Here is a 17,966-nt window from a genome sequence, read left to right on the forward strand (position 1 = left end):
TGGTATCACCACAAAGAAATAAAATGGTAACTATGTGAAAAGATGGATGTATTAATTAGCTTGACTTTAGTAAATCACTTTCCTATATATATGTACTATTAAAACATGCTGTGTACCTTAAATATATGAATTTTTATTAAAAATAAATCTAATGCAGTAAAGGATAACTTAAAAAGAAAATGAGCAACCTGAAAAGAAGCAGGAAATGTGTTTAAAATAAGAAAAATTAATAAACTGAAATTGATCCAGAATTATTACAAATCTTAGAATTAGCAGGCAGGCACATTAAATAGTTATTATAAATGTATACCATGTATTCAAAAGTTTAGTAGGAATACGGAAGATATATATTTAGAAAAATTAAATTGTACTTCCAGAGATGAAAATAAGTGTATGAGATGAAAACAGTAAATGGTATTAACATCAGATTACACATTATAAAAGAAAATATTGGTAAACTTGAATATACAGTAATAGAAACTATTAAAAAATTTTTAGTGAAAAGAATGTCATGTGATACTATGCAACAACTTTAGGTGGTATAATGTAGAGGTAATTAGAGCTGCTGAGGAGATAAGAGACAGGAAAGGACAGAAAAAATATTTGCCAAAAGATGTGAAAAGTCTATGTACTGAAAACTAAAATATTGCTGATAGAAATGAAAGCAAGAGCTAAATAAATGTAGTGATAGACTGTGTTCATGATTTTGTAAAACTCAATATTGTTAAGATGTTAGTTCTCAAAATTGACCTAAAGATGCAATGTTATACCAAACAAAGTCCTGGCAAGTGTGTGTTTGTAGAAATTGACAAACTATAAAATTCCTATGGAAATGCAAAGGATCTAGAATAGCAAAAGCAATTTTGAAAAAAAATGGGGATGCTTCATATTGTTTTACTACATCATATTACAAATGTACAATCAAGACACTGTGCTGTTGGCATGAAGATAAACAAATGGATCTAGAAATAGACTCGATTTTTGACAAAAGAACCAAGGCAGTTCAGTATAGAAAGGATAGTCTTTTCAACAAATTATGCTGGGACAGTTGGATAGCAACATGTAAAAAGATGAATTTAGATCCTTACTAAACACAGAAAATAACTCAAAATGTATATAAATGTAAGAGCTAAAAACTAGAAAACTCTATAAAAGAAAGCTTAGAAGACAATTCATAGAGGAAAACTTAGAAAGTCTTTGTGACATTAGATTGAGCAAAAAGTTTTAGCTTATGTGTGAAAAGCACAATTGATCAAAAAAATTGGACTTTATCACTGGACCATAAATTGGACTTCATCTACTGCTTCAAAACACACCATTATAAATATAAAAAGACAAGCCACTAACTAGGAGAAAGTACTCACAAATCATATATATAATAAAAGACTCCAGAGTATATAAAGAATTCTTTCAACTCAACAAGAGTCACCCAATTAAGATTTGAGCAATACATTTGAATTTACATTTTTCCAAAGAAAATATGCAAATGGCTTATAAGCATACAAAAAGATACTTAACATAATTAGTCAGGGAGATGGAAATTATTATTAACACTGCTATAATTTTAAAAATGTTAACAACTAATGGTGAGGATGTGGGAAAACTGGACTACAAAGCTGATGGGAATTAAAAACTGTAGCCATTTTGAAAGACTTTTGGCAGTTTCTTAAAGGGTTAATACATAAATTTATCATATCACCCAGCAATCCCTTCTCTAGTAAATGAACTACTCTAAATACATGAAAACATATGCCACCCAAAAACTTGAATATGAATTATCATAGTGGCATTATTCATAAAAAGTAGAAATAACCCAAATGTCCATCAATTACTTAGTAGATATATAAAATACAGTATATCCGTAAAATGGAATACTGTTCAGCTATGAAAATGAACAAAGTACTGGTACATGCTATAACATGGATAAACCTTTATTATACTAAGTGATGCAAAAGACCATAAGTTGGTGTGTTTACATTTTTTTGGATTTTATTTTTATTTGACAGAGAGAGAGCATAAGCAGGGGGAACAGCAGGCAGGGGGAGAGGGAGAGGCAGGCTCCCCACACAGCAAGGAGCCTCATGGGGGACTCGATCCCAGGACTCCGGGATCATGACCTGAGCCGAAGGCAGATGCTTAACTGATTGAGCCACCCAGGTGCCCCTGATGCTTACATTCATGATGTTACAATAGATGCTACAACATGGATGAACCTGGAAGTACTATGCAAGTGGCTGCCCAGGGTAGGAGGTCAGAATGGGGAGTGACTGCAAGTGGACTGGAGATAGTATTCTACTACAAGTGGATTGTGGTGATGGTTGCACAATCGCAAATTATTAAAATTTGTTGAATTGTATACTTTTAAAAAAAAGAGATTTATTTTAGAGAGAGAGTACATGAGCAGGGGGAGGGGCAGGAGGAGACGGAGAATTCTCAAGCAAGACTCCCTGCTGAGTGTGGAGCCCGACCTGGGGCTCAGTCTCACAAGCCTGAGATCATGACCTGAACCGTAACCAAGAGTCAGCTGCTTAACCAACTGAGCCGTCCAGGTTCCTGAATTATATACTTTAAAAAGGTGAATTTATGAGATCCCTGAATTATATACTTTAAAAAGGTGAATTTATGAGATCTAAATTATACCTCAGTGAAGTTGTTTTTAAAAAGCCAGTCAGCTTTTCAACAAATGGTGCTGAGAAAAGTGAATATCCACGTGCAAAGGGAGTGAAGTTGGACTCTTACTTGGATAAAAAACTATAAAACTCTGAGAAGCAATCATGCGAGAAGGCTTCATGAAATTGGATTTGGCAGTGATTTCTTAGATATCACACCAGTCACAGGCAACAAAAGAAAACTTTGTTAAAAAGGACTTCATTAAAATTAAACATTTTTATGCATCTAAGGACATTATCAACAAAGTATAATTGCAACCCACATAATGGGAGAAAATATTTATAAATCATATATCTGAAAAGGGATTAATATCCAGAACATGTGGGACTCCTACAACTCAACAAATAAACAACATAATTCAAAAATGGGCAAAGGACTTAAATAGACATTTCTCCAAAGATATACAGATGGTCAAAAAAGCACATGAAAAAATCCTCAATACCACTAATCATTGGGGAAATGCAAATCAAAACCAGGAGATACTAGTCCACATGGATTAGGATAGCTATTACATAAAGCAGAGGACAATTGTTATCAAGGACGTGGAGAAACTGGAACTTTTTGGTGTTGTTGATGGTAATGTAAAATGGTACAGTGACACTAGAAAACAGCAAATTAGTGCCTCAGAAAACTAAACATTGAATTATCCTGTGATCCAGCAATTCTACTTCTGGGCATGTACACTAAACAATTGAAAGCAAGGACTTAAATTGATATTTGTGTGCCAGGGTTCATGGAAGCATTATTCACAATAGCCAAAAAGTGGAATTCACCAAAATGTTTATTCAATAACCAATAAACAATGTGGTACATTCACACACTGGAATGTTATTTAGCCTTAAAAAAGGAACGATAGTCTGACACTTGCTACGTCATGGATAATCCTTTAAGACATTATGGTAAGTGAAATAGGCCAGACAAAAAAGGTAAGTACTGTATGATTCCATTTACATGAGATCTTTAATCAAATTTATAGAGACAGAAGATAGGACGGTAGTTACTAGGCACCAAGAAGAGAATGGGGGTTACTACTTAATGAGTACAGTATCAGGAGGGGTCGATGACAGAGTTCTGCAGACGGATGGTGGTAGTGGTTGTACAACAGTGTGGATGTACTAAATGCCACGGAGTCGCACACTTAAAAACGATTAAAACAGTAAATACTACCAGATATGTATCACAGTAAAAACCGAAAGAGATGCTATTATTGAGTGATGCTATCACATGGTGCATTTTAATTGCTCTAAATCATCACTTGAGTTATCAAGACATTGAGATGTGCTCCTGTACTGTTTAACTGAGTAAAATGTGTTTTAATGGTTTGCTAAGTTTGTCGTTCTTTGCTGCATTTGTGGTGATAATGTCCGGACCCCATTCCTCTGTGAAGTCTCACCAGGAAACTCCCCGAGGCCTTGCTCATTCATCAGCCACCTTCTGGTACAACTGCTCATCGGGTAAAGTCCTAGCACACGTGTACACGGTAGTCATGTCACCTCTCTTGCACCGACGCCCCAGCTCTAGGGCACCGTCCCTCAGGTGCAAGCAGGGCAGCCCGGCGGGGCGGTCAGGAGTGTCAGGTGCCATCCCCGCCAGGCCCCGGCTCCTGGGGCACCTCACACAGGCCGACGCCTCCCGTGAGGCAGGAGGTGGTGCTCTCATTCTGTGAAGGGGAGAGTGGGCCGTGGAGAAGGGCGGACACACTTACTTCCGTGAGCCCTGAGCGGGGCTGCCCGCGCGACCCTGTGTGCTGACGAGCGCTGTGCCAGGCCGCTGGCTTGACTTAGGCGTTCTGGGCCAGGTTACGGGCTCGCCACATCACAAAACCACAAGAGCGGGTTTGTAAACGTGAATAAAAATAAATATATTGGTGGGTGTGCATATATAGGAAAAATGAGATGGAGAAAATATTTTAGTTCTTTTTTAAAAAAAAATTTTATTAATTTAAGAGTGAGAGAGTACGAGGGAGGGGCAGAGGGACAGGGAGAAGCAGACTCCCCACTGAGCAGGGAGCCCCATGCCGGGGTCGATCCCAGGACCCTGAGGTCGTGACCTGAGCCGAAGGCAGATGCTCAACCAACTGAGCCACCCAGGAGCCCTGAAAATATCTTATTCTTATTTTCCATAAGTCATGGAGAACACTGAAGAAATATCATACTGAACCAAACCATTCCTTTTTTGTCATAAAGGCAGAAAATAAATACTGTAAGGTAAAAGGGATTAAAAGGGTTAATCCTTCTTTCTTCCCTAAAAAAGACTTAAACATGAAGTCTGCTCTACTGCAACGTATGCGGGGGTCTGTAACATTTTATTGGTTTATACAGAACCGGTAAATCGGGAGCGATCCCAGTCCTGCGTGCAAGTTGCAGTGGTTCAATCCTCATTTTTTCCTGTAAGCTAATGTGCTAAAGCAAACAGAGGCAAACTTTCTTACAACTAAAAGATGAACTCTTAGCAATATATGAAGACTCTAAGAAAAATGTCCCATAAGTGCAAGGAATGGCTAGTTCAGAGGCTTCAAAAACCGCCTAATTTTTCACCATGCTGAGCTGTCTGGGGAAGCTGCAAATGCAGATATGCTATGAAGACTTTCCACTTGGTGATTAGAAAAAGAGCTTTTATTAAGAAGGCTACTTCTAGACCATATTTTTAATATTAATGAAATGATTTCTATTAAAAGTAATTGATTTCAAGAACCTATATCTAAAAAGAAGAAACACAAATCCACAAACTGCAGAGGATACACTAATTTTCAGTGCAGGTAATTGTAGATACTTGGGATTATTGTTTTGGTTACCATTTAGGTTTCAAAGTTCCAAACCTATTTTCTTAATGAGACTTTTCATTTTTAGGGCATGATTTTTTTACAACGTGAGGCTTTCATTTTCTTAGGGACAATATAAAGAATTCATTAGGCCAGAACAGTTTCTTCAGGCAGCTTTTTTCAACTTTACCTGAAATATGAATGGATAAAGGTGTGGTCTATATACACGTGGAATATTCCTCAGCCACCAGAGATGATGAATACCCACCATCTGCTTCGACGTCGATGGAACTGGAGGGTATTATGCGGAGTGAAGTAAGTCAATCGGAGAAGGACAAACATTATATGGTCTCATTCATTTGGGGAATATAAAAAATAGTGAAAGGGAATAAACGGGAAAGGAGAAAAATGAGTGGGAAATATCAGAAAGGGAGACAGAATATGAAAGTCTCCTAACTCTGGGAAACAAACTAGGGGTTGTGGAAGGGGAGGGGGGTGGGGGAGACGGGGTGACTGGGGGACGGGCACTGAGGGGGGCACTTGATGGGATGAGCACTGGGTGTTATGCTGTATGTTGGCAAATTGGATTTAAATTAAAAAATAATAAAGTTACCCTGAGATATAATATAAAGAAAGTAATAGTGACTTTTAGGAAGTATGAAAGTGAAGTGTTGTAGGGTGCTCTGGAACAATGGGTGCTCTGAACACCAAAAATCTGAGCTAGTAAAGAGTTGAGGCAGAGAAGCAAACACAGGCCAACTGTACCACCCCAGCTGTTAACTATTTCTTCTTCAAGCCAATTTTTCCACATCTTGCCAGTTTTGTTGTTGTTTGTAGCCATTATAATGTGTGTGAAAAGGTACCTCATGGTGTGTGTGTGTGTGTGTGTGTGTTTAATGTTTAGGTCTATTTTATTTTATTTTTTGAGTTTTTATTTCAATTCCACTTAACATACAATGTAATATTAGTTTCAGGCGTACGATCCAGTGATCCCACACTTCCATACAACACCCAGTGCTCATCGCGTGTGCACGCTTAATCCCCATCTCATGATTTTAACCTGTATTTCCCTAATGATAAGTGATGTTGAGCATCTTTCATGTGCTTGCTGGTCATCTCTGAATACCTTTCTCTGAATACCTTTCTATTCAAGTCCTCTGTACATTTTTGAGTTGGATTGTCTTTTGTTGTTGCATTTGACTTCTTTATTATATTTTGGATATTAACTCCTCATATTAATTAGGATATTAATTCCTCATAAGTGATTTTTGTACCTTATATTTTTAAAAATTTAAATTCAATTAACATACATAGTACATCATTAGTTTCAGATATGATTCTCAACAATTCATCAGTTGCATATACCACCCAGTGCTCATCGTATCACGTGCCCTCCTTAAGTGATTTGAGCTATTCTCCCCTATGGATTTGCTTTTTCACTTGGGTGAAAGTGTCCTTTGTACATGAAAGTTTTAAATTGTGATGAAATCTAACTTGCTCATCCTGTTGATACGTGTGACATTGATGTCATATCCAAGAAATCATTGCCGAACCCATTGACCTGAAGTTTTCCTTCTGTTATTTTAAGACATTTATAGTTTTAGGTCTTGCATTTAGGTCTTTGATCTATTTTTTTTATTCAAGTATAATTAACAGATAGTGTTATATTAGTTTCAGGTACACAGTATAACCATTCAAAAATTCTACATGCTTCTCAGTGCTCATCAAGATAAGTGTACTTATCCCCTTTATCTGTCTCACCCATTTCCTCCCCCACCTCCCCTCTGGCAACCACCAGTTCTCTATATTTAAGAGTCATTTTTTGGTTTGTCTCATTTTTAAAATTCCACATATGAGTAAAATCCTATGGTATCTGGTATCTGTCTTTCTCTGACTTATTTCCTTTAGTATTATTATACCCTCTAGGCCATCCATGTTGTTGGAAATGGCAAGATTTCATTTGTTTTTTTGGAGTCCATAATGGATATATATATATACACACATACATATACACATATATATACATATATATACACATATATACCATTATCTATCATCTATTATCTATCTATCTATCTATCTATCTATCTATCTATCTATCTATCATCTATCATCTATTTTCTTTATTCATTCATCCATGGACACTTGCGTTGTGTCCCTATCTTGGCCATTATAAATAATGCTGCAGTAGGGCAGCCCCGGTGGCTCAGTGGTTGAGCACCCGCCTGCAGCCTGGTGTGTGATCCTGGAGTCCTGGGATCAAGTCCCATGTCAGGCTCCTGCATGGAGTCTGCTTCTCCCTCTGCCTGTGTCTCTGCCCCTCTCTCTGTCTCTATGAATAAATAAAATCTTTTAAAAAAATAATAATGCTGCAGTAAACATAGGGGTACATAATCTTTTCCAATTAATGTTTTCATTTTCTTGGGTAAATACCTACTAGTGGAATTACTGAGTCATATGGTAATTCTATTTTTAATTTCTTTAATTTTTTGAGGAATCTTTATATTGTTTTCCATAGTGGTTGCACCAATTTGTATTCTCACCAATGGTGCACAGGGTTCTTTTTTCTCCACATCCTCACCAACACTTGTTATTTCATGTTTTTGATTTTAGCCATTCCTGACTGATGTGAGGTGATATCTCCTTGTTTGTTTTTTTTTAATATGGACATTTATTTGCATAGAAAACATAGGGAGGTATAGCCAAGTGTTAACAGTGGCAATCTCAAGAAGATCAAATTACAGGGATGTCCACAGTCTGCACTTTCTAATCTTTACTGCTGCTTATCATCTTTCTCTTTCCCCACCATCAGTTTCCTTGTGGTTTTAATTTGCATTTCCCAAGGACATCTGTGTGGCTCAGTGGTTGAGCCTCTGTCTTTGGCTCAGGGCGTGACCCCAGGATCTCTGGATCGAGTCCCACATCAGGCTTCCCGCATGGAGCCTGCTCCCCCTCTGCCTCTCTCTGTGTCTCTCATGAAGAAATAAATAAAACCCTTAAAAATAATAATGATAATTTGCATTTCCCAGGTGATGAGTGATATTGAGCATCTCTTCATGTCTCTTGGCCACTTGTATGTCCTCTTTGGAAAAAAATGTCTACTCAGTTCCTCTCCCCACCCCCCTTTTTAAGATTTTACTTTATTTATTCATGAGACACACAGAGAGAGGCAGAGTTACAGGCAGAGGGAGAAGCAGGCTCCAGGCAGGGAGCCCGACTTGGGACTTGATCAAGGGTCTCCAGGATCACACCCTGGGCTGCAGGCGGCGCTAAACCACTGCACCATGGGGGCTGCCCCCTCTCCCCCTTTTTAAATCAGAGTGTTTCCTTGGCGTGGAGTTTTATAAGCTCTTTATGTATTTCGGATATTAACCTCTTATGAGATACATCATTTTTAAATATCATCCCATTCAGCAGGATGCCTTTTCATTTTGTTGATGGCTTTCTTTGCTATGCAAAAAAAGCTTTTTAGTTTAATATAGTCTCAATTGTTTCCTTTTCATTTTTCCCCTTGCCTGAGGATATATATATATATAATAGCACAAATATATATATATATATATATAGTACACCTGATGTTCAAGAAATTACTGCCTACGATTCCTTCTTAGGGGTTTTACAATTTCAGGTCTTAACATTTAAATCTTCAATTCACTTTGAGTTTATTTTAATATATGGTGTATGACAATGTTCTGGTTTCTTTTTCTTTTTTTTTTTTTTTGCATTTAGCTATGCAGTTTTTCTAGCACCATATGTTATAGAGACTGTCTTTTGTCCATTCAATAGTTTTGCCTCCTTTGACTATTCAAATGTGGGTTTATTTCTGGGTTCTCTATTATGTTCTATTGATCTATGTGTTTATTTTTGCACCAGTACCAGATACTGTTTTGATTACTACAGCATTGTAATGTATCTGAAATCTGGGGTTGTGATACCTCCAGTTTTGTCTATTTTTTTCTGAAGATTGCTTTGGCTACTCAGAGTCTTTTGTGGTTTCATGCAAATTTTGTTATTTTCTAGTTCTGTGAAAAATACTGCTGGTATTTTGATAGGGATTGCATTAAATCTGTAGATTGCTTTGGGTAGTATGGACGTTTTAATAATATTTGCTCTTCCAATCCATGAACACAGAATATCTTTACCTTTGTGTCCTCTTCAGTTTCTTTCATCAGTATTTTATACCTTGCAAAAGTATAGGTCTTTCACCACTTTGGTGAAGTTTATTTCCTACATATTTTATTATTTGTGGTAAAATTGTAAATGAGACTCTTAATTTCTCTTTCTGCTACTTCCTTATTAGTGTATAGAAATGAAATATATTACTGTATATTAATTTTCTTATGTGTTTAATGAATTTACTACTTCTAGTAGTTTATTAGTGGAGTCTTTAGGGTCTAAAGACTCTATACATAAGATACATACATAAGATCATGCCGTCTGTAAATAGTGAGTTTTACTTCTTCCGTACCAATTTGGATGCCTTTGATTCCTTTTTTTTTTTTTTTTTTTTTTTTTTTGGTATCTATGTCTTGTGTTGTTCCTAATATTAGAGGAAAACTTCTGAATTTTTCATCTTTGAGTATGATGTTAGCTATATTCATAAATGTACTTTATGTTGAGATATGTTCCCTCTAAACCTACTTTATTGAGGGTTTTTTATCATGAGTGGATGGTATACTTTGTCTAATACCTTTTCTGCAGCTATTGAAATGATCATATACTTATCTCATTGATTTGGGAATATTGAATCACCCTTACAAAGCAGGAATAAATCTCATTTGATCATGTGAGTGATTTTTCTAATATATTGTTGGATTCTGTTTGATGTTTTGTTGAAGATTTTGCATCTATATCCATCAGAGATAATGGCCTGTAGCTTTCCTTCTTTGTAGTATCATTATCTGGTTTTGGTTTCAGGTAATGCTAGCCTCAAAGAATGAATTGGAAGTTTTTCTCCCTCTTTATTGTTTTTTAGAATATTTGAGAATAGCTATTAACTCTTCTTTAAATGTTTGGTAGAATTCACCTGTGAAGCTGTCACTGGACTTCTGTTTGAGAGTTTTTTCATTACTGATTCAATTTCCTTGCAGGTAATTGGTCTGCTCAAATTTTCTATTTCTTCCTGCTTCAATTTGGGGAGATTATATATGTTTCTAGAAATTTATCCATTTCTTCTAGGTTGTCCAATCTGTTAGCATATAATTTTTCATAATATTCTTTCACAATTGTATTTATTTCTGTGGTGTCAGGAGTTATTTCTCCTATTATTTTTTTTAATTTTTTTTTTACTTATTTATTCATGAGAGACAGAGAGAGAGAGGCAGAGATGCAGGCAGAGGGAGAAGCAGGCTCCATGGAGGGAGCCTGATGTGGGATTCGATCCGGGGTCTCTAGGATCAGGCCCTGTGCCAAAGGCAGGTGCTAAACCGTTGAGCCACCCAGGCTGCCCTCTCCTATTATTTTTTTTTTAGTTTCTATTTTATTTCTGCTCCAATATAATTATAATTTTCTTCCTTCTACTGGTTTTGGGTTTTGTTTGTTCTTTTTCTAGCTTCTTTATGTGGAAGGTTAGGTTGTTTGAGATTTTTCTTGCTTCTTGAAGTAGGCCGGTATTGGTATAAATATCCCTCTTAGTACAGCTTTTGCTGCATCCCAAGGATTTTAGACCATTGTGTTTGCATTTTATGTCTCCATTTATTTCCTTTAAATTTTTTTTTGGTTGATGCATTCATTGTTTAGTAGCATGTTATTTAACCTGTAGTTATTTGTGTTCCTCCAGATTTTTCTTTGTGGCTGGTTTCTAGTTTCACAGCATTGTGATCAGAAAAGATGCATGGTATGGCTTCAATCATTTAGAATTTCTTGAGACTTCTTTTGTGGCCTATTATGTGGTCTCTTCTGGAGTATGTTCCATGTACACTCGAAAAGAATGTGTATTCTGCTGCTTTAGGATGGAATATATCTGTTAAATCCATCTGGTCCAGTGTGTCATTCAAAGCTACTGTTTACTTATTGGTTTTCTGTTTGATCCATCCATTAACATAAGTGGAATGTTAAAGTGTTATTATTGTACTATTATTGTATTACTATTAATTCCTCTATGTTCGTTATTAAGTGCTGTATGTATTTAGATGCTTCTTTGTTGGATGCATAAATATTTATTATTTTTATATCTTCTTGGTTTTTCCATTTTATGATTACATAGGGTCCTTTTGTGTCTCTTGTTACAGTCTTTATTTTGTATTTTGTATTGTTTGTTACAGTCTATTTTTATTTTGTATGCTACTCTGGCTTTCTTTTTTTTTTTTTAAAGATTGTATTTATTTATTCATGAGAGAGAAAGGCAGAGACACAGGCAGAGAGAGGAGAGGCAGGCTCCATGCAGGGAGCCCGATGCAGGACTCAATCCCAGGACTCCAGGATCATGCCCTGAGCCAAAGGCAGATGCTCAACCACTGAGCCACCCAGGTGTCCCCGACCCTGGCTTTCTTTACACATCCGTTTGTATGATAAATATTTCTCTACCCCTTCACTTTAAATCTGCATGTGTCTTTCAGTCTGAAATGAGTCTTTGTAGGCAGCATATAGATGGGACTTTTTTTTTAAGATTTTATTTATTTACTCATGAGAGACAGAAAGAGAGAGAGAGGCAGAGGCACAGGCATAGGCAGAGGGAGAAGCAGGCTCCACACAGGGAGGCCAACGTGGGACTTGATCTCAGGTCTCAAGGATCGCGCCCTGGGCTGAAGGTGGCGCTAAACCGCTAAGCCCCCCCCCGCCCCCCACCCCCGGGCTGCCCTCTTTTATTGTTTTTTGATTTGTGATTACCATTAGGTTTGTACATAACATTTTCTGTATATGTTAATTAGCTTGTATTAAATTTCTGATCACCTAAGTTTGAACACAATCTTTACTTCTCCGCCCAGCCCCATATTTTAGGTATATGGTGTCATACTTTAATCCTTTTATTTCATGAGTCCCTTGACTGATTTTTACAGATATACTTACTTTTACTGTTCTGGTGTTTCCTACTTTTAATGCTCTCACTTATGATCTTTTTGTTCAACTCAAGGAAGCCTATTTAACATTTCTTGTAGTTGTTGTAGTTTCTTGTAGTTAGTTGGTCATGAATTCCTTTATCTTTTGTCTGGGAAAGTCTTTATCTCTTCTTCAATTCTGAATGGTAGGCTGGCTGGATAGAGTATTCTTGGTTGCATATTTTTTTCCTTTCACTTCCTTGTGGCCTAGGAAGTTTCTGTGAGAAATCAGTTAATAGCCTTATGGGGTTTCCCTTGTATTTAATTGCTGTCTTTTCTCCTCACTGCCTTAAAAATTCTCTATTATTACTTTTTGCCATCTTAATTATTATGTGTCTTCATGTGGACCTCCTTGGGTTGAAGGGATCTTGCTCCCTTCGTCCTTGCTGATGGGATCTCTGGGCCTCTTGGATCTGGATTTCTGTTTCCTTTCCTCAGATTTAGGAAGTTTTTCAGTTATTATTTCTTCAAATAAATTTTCTACCTCCTTCTTTCCTCCTTATGGGATCCCTATATTGTGAATGCTATTATGCTTGATAGTGTTGCTGAGCTCCCTAAGTCTATTCTTATCTTGCATATTTTTCCCCCATCTCACATGCTTAGCTTCATTTCTTGCCATTCCTCTGTCCTCCAGGTCTCTGATTCATTCTTCTCCATAGCCTACTATTTACTCCCTCTAGTGTATTTTTCATTTCATTTATCGTGTTTTTCATTCCCGATTGGTTCTTTTTTAACCCCCTTGTTAAGGGTCTCATTGATGTCCTCCATTCTTTTCTCGAGTCCAGTGAGTATCTTTATGATGATTATTTTGAAATCATCTTTTTGGAAGATTTTTAGTTATTTATTTGAGAGAGAGAGGACAAGCAGGGGGAGCAGCAGAGGGAGAGGGAGAAGCAGGCTCCCCACTCTGCCTGGCATGGGGCTTAATCCCAGGACCTTGAGGTCATGACCTGAGCCAAAGGCAGATGCTTAAACTGAGCCACCCAGGCACTCTTACTTTGAATTCTTTACCACATATATTTGCTTATCTTCCATTTCATTTCTCTTTTGCTATCATTTTGTCTCGTTCTTTAATTTGGGACATATTTATTTTTATTCTTATTTTTTGTACTCTGTGTTAGGAAAGTCAGCTATAGTTCCTGATCTTGAAAGTAGTGGCCATATGAAGAAAAGAAAGTAGTGGCCGTATGTGGTGCCCTGTAGTGCAGTGTCCTGTTCCCCAGAACAAACATTTCAGTTGTGTCTGCTCTGTAGGTTGTGTGCATCCTTAATACTGTGGCTGAATTACATTTGCATTCAGTGCAGTCGGCTGCAATGGTCCACTTTGTCTGTTGTGGGCAGGTTTTGGTCCTGTGCTGTTGAAGAGGTCAGTCTGGGGCTACTGTTGGTTTGTAGTTGGATGGTGTCAGTTGTCAGACCATATACCTGACCTGTTTGCTGGGGCTGTAGATGTGTCAAACTGGATGGCTCTCCCATTGTGCTGCCCCCTGCTACCACCAGAGAGGTTGCTGCTTTGGAGGGTTAGGGTAGGACCAGATGCCTGTCCTCAGTCGGCTCAGGCTGCATTGTATCCTGTATCTGTGATTATCTTCCCTACTCCAAAGCAGGTGTCAACTATGGACTGGCACTGGTCCCTGCCTGGGCTGCCTGCTGGATTTTGCTGTGGGAGGGGTGCCTGGCCAGTGGGGTGAGTTGGATCGACAGAACAGAAGAACAGGGCAAATCATGTTAGTAAAGTAGGTGGACAGTGTTGTCACTGGTTCCTGCAAGTGTCCAGCTATCTAGGCTGAGGTTGGTGGGGAGAAATCCTGCTTCCCAGCTCTTTTCTTGCAGAAGTATCCTAAAAATCTGTGCCCCTCCAGTACGTATTCTGAGATACACGTCCTTCATGCATACCCCAGATGCTTTTCAAAGTGCCGCTTCTCTGTTGTATCTTGTTGGGATGGTTTTGCTGTCTCTTTAAGGGCATGGACTGCTTCTTTGTTCTCTCCCAGAGCTAAACCTGTTGACTTTGACAGTACCTGGATTGCTGATTGTAAAAACTTGTGATGTTAATGCCCTGCTGGTTTTCAAAAGCAAGTGTTTTGGACACTCATCTTCCCAGTGCAGGTACCCTGGGCCTAGGTTGCTTGGTGTGGAGCCTGCCTTCTCCTTTCCCTCATGTTTGTTGTGTTCCTCTTGTTTGTGGTTAGTCTCACTGGGAGTTTGGTTTCTGTTATCTACCCTTTTCTTTTTAAAAAGGATTTTGTTTATTCATAAGATGCAGAGAGAGAGAAGCAGGCTCCACACAGGGAGCCCGATGTGGGACTTGATCCCAGGACCCTGAATCACACCCTGAGCTGAAGGCAGATGCCCAACCACTGGGCCACCCAGGTGTCCCTCTACGCTTTTCAGTATGTCCTTCTCTCTGTGATTAACTGTGGAGCCTGTGGTGGCAGTCTCTGTGTAGTTTACCTGAGTTAGGTGCACTGATATGGTAAGTTATTTGATCCATTTTGTTGTTTCTGGTATTAAGTAAGCATCTAACTTCATTTTTTTTTACATGTGGATGTCCAATTTTCCCAGCACCATTTGCTGAAAAACTGTCTTTTTTCCAGTCTCGGTATATTCTTCAAAATCATTTGACCATATAGGTATTTCTGGATTCTTTATTCTATCCCATTGGCCCACATGTCTGTCCTTACATCAGTACTATGCTGTTTCGATTACTGTAGCTCTGCAGTTAGTTTGGAAATCAGGAAGTACGAGCCTTCCAACTTAGATCTTTTTCAAGTGTTTGGTTATTTGGGGTCCCTAGACATCTCACTGAACTTTAGGGTATAGTTTTCTATTTCCATAAAAAATATTTTTAAGATTTTGAAATGGATTATATTGAATCCATAGATCATTTTGGGTAGCATTGACTTCTTTCTTCCAACATGGGATAGCTTTCCCTTTATTGTTATTTTCTTTCTGAAGTGTTCTGTAGCTTTCAGTATGAGTCTTAACTGCCAAGTATTTTGTAGTTTTTAATGCTATTGTAAAGGGAATTATACTTCATTCATTCTTAATGTTTACAAAGGCAACTGATTTTGGTTTTGTATCCTTTTTTTTAAATTTATGATAGTCACAGAGAGAGAGAGAGAGGCAGAGACATAGGCAGAGGGAGAAGCAGGCTCCATGCACCAGGAGCCCGACGTGGGATTCGATCCCAGGTCTCCAGGATCGCGCCCTGGGCCAAAGACAGGCGCCAAACCGCTGCGCCACCCAGGGATCCCTTGGTTTTGTATCCTTAAATGTTGTCTAATTTGACTAGTTGTCTTCTGCATAAAAGATCACTTTGTCAACAAAGATAATTTCATCCTTTCCAAATTGTCTTTCTTAACTAGTTGCTATGCCTAGAAATTCCAACACCTGGTGCAATAGAAGTAGCAAAAGGTGGCATCCTGGTCTTGTTCCTGATCTTAGAGGATAAGTTCTTTCAGTCTTTCTCCATTGAGTACGATGTTACCTGTGAGATTTTCGTATGTGGACTTTATTATGGTGAGGTAGTTTCCTTTTATTCCTAGTGTGTTGTTTTTATTTAAAGAAAACCATATCTTGTCATATTTTGTTAAATTCTTTTTCTACATCAATTGTTATAAGGGTTTCCCCCTTCATTCTGTCAATATAGTGTATTAATTCATTTTCACTTGTTGAACTATCCTTGAATTGGACTAAATCCACCTGTTCAAAGTGTGTAGAAGTTTAATGTGATGTTTCAGTGGCTGATAGTCTTTAGGATTTTTGCATTATTATTTACCAGGGGTATTAATGTGTAGTGTGGCTTTTCTTCTGTTGTAGTCAGCTTTTGTGTCAGGGTAGTACTGACCTTAGAGCATGAGTTTCTCTTGAACATTTTTGGAAAAGTTTGAGGACTGGTTTTATTTCTTAAATTGTTGGTAGAACTCACCAGTGAAGCCTAATGCAGTTTTCCTTCGTTGGGAGGTTTTGGATCCCGATTTAGTCTCCTAGTTGGAGGTCTGTGTAGATTTCATTTGTTCATGATTCAGTCTTGGTGAGGTTTTATATTTCTAGGAGTGTATCAATTTCCTCTAGATTATCCAATTTATAGGAAGTGCAGCTGCTTATAGTGCTGATGCTTCTATAAAAGCATTACTAATAACCCCATTTTTATGTCTGCTTTTAGTAAGTTGAATCCTCCCCCCCCCCCTTGGCCTAAATAAAGGTTTTTCCACCCTTAAGATCATTTTGATTTGCTTATCTTAGCTTTAATCTTATACTAGCTTTAGGTCTTTTCTAGAGTATTTTATAGACTTATATATTAAGGTAAGCATTTACAGCTATAAATTTCCTTCTTAGCACTGCTTTTGTTGCATCACAGAAGTTTTGGTATGGTGTGTTTTCCTTGTTGTACTTTGAGGGTCTGTTATTAGATGTGCAAAGTTTCTTAACTGTTTAATTTTGATGTATCTTAAACCTTTTATTAATATCTAATGTCCTTCATTAGTCTCTTGTAACCTTTTTAGATTTAAGGTGTTTTTGATAATAGTAGAGCCACCACTGCTCCCTTTGGGAATATCTTTATCCATCCTTTGATTTTTAACCCATTTGTGTCTTTGGATCTGAAGTCAGTCTCTTGTAGACAGACAGCATACAGTTAGATCGTGTCTTTAAATCCATTTATATTTAATTATTGATAAAGAACTAATGTGATTGATATTTATGTGCCTTCTAGCTTTTTGTCTTTCATTTTCTCTCGTATCCAGTTGAATTTTTTCGGTAGTAAAACATTTTCTCATTCCCTTTGTGTACATTATATAGCTACTTTGTGGTTACCTTAGGGATTCCACTTAACATTCTAAACTAATAACACTCTAATTTGAATTTATGGCAGTAGTGTATAAAAGCTCAGTAGTGTATAAAAGCTCTGCTCTTATATAACCCTGTCTTTGTCTCCTTTCAGCTATTACTGTCACAAAATTACATCTTTAAGCACTGTGCACCTGAAAACATAGACAAGCTCCTGTTTTAATAGTCTCTTAGATTATGGGGAAGACAAAAAGTAGAGGTACAAATCCAAATTAGAATTGTAGAGTGTCCTAGACCACCATTTTGCTTTGTCACTCAGGTCACTTATGTTGTCTGTAATTCTAGTATCATGACAAGGCCTTGAACATGGTGAATTTTGGTCAGACTTGGAAGTACTCTGTAAATGTTAAGGAAATGGTCTAAAAATTCTCATCCTTATCATTGTGTTTAAAATTAAGGTTAAAAGGAATATATTTTCTCCCCAATTCCTTGTAGTTATCATTCTTGCCTTTTTTGCTGATTGTGAGGATGGTTCATATAACCTTTATAAGATGAAAATGCTCTATACCCTCTTAGTACCAAAACATTAAATGAAGTTTACTGGCTAATATTTTCTTCTTTATAGTAGCATATATTTTTGTAACCTCTCTCAGTTGCTGTGTCGGGCAGAAGTGAAATATATAAAATGAAAATAACATGCGTTGCAG

At 37.5% G+C, this 17,966-nt stretch overlaps 1 long non-coding RNA gene across 1 annotated transcript in view; it reads left to right on the plus strand.

Moving 5' to 3' along the window:
• Nucleotides 1-17,966, plus strand: part of LOC144303605 (uncharacterized) — a 64,566-nt gene that overhangs the window by 45,069 nt on the left and 1,531 nt on the right. The window lies entirely within an intron of this gene.

The sequence above is a fragment of the Canis aureus genome, chromosome 32, assembly GCF_053574225.1.
Source record: "Canis aureus isolate CA01 chromosome 32, VMU_Caureus_v.1.0, whole genome shotgun sequence".
Taxonomy (NCBI): domain Eukaryota; kingdom Metazoa; phylum Chordata; class Mammalia; order Carnivora; family Canidae; genus Canis; species Canis aureus.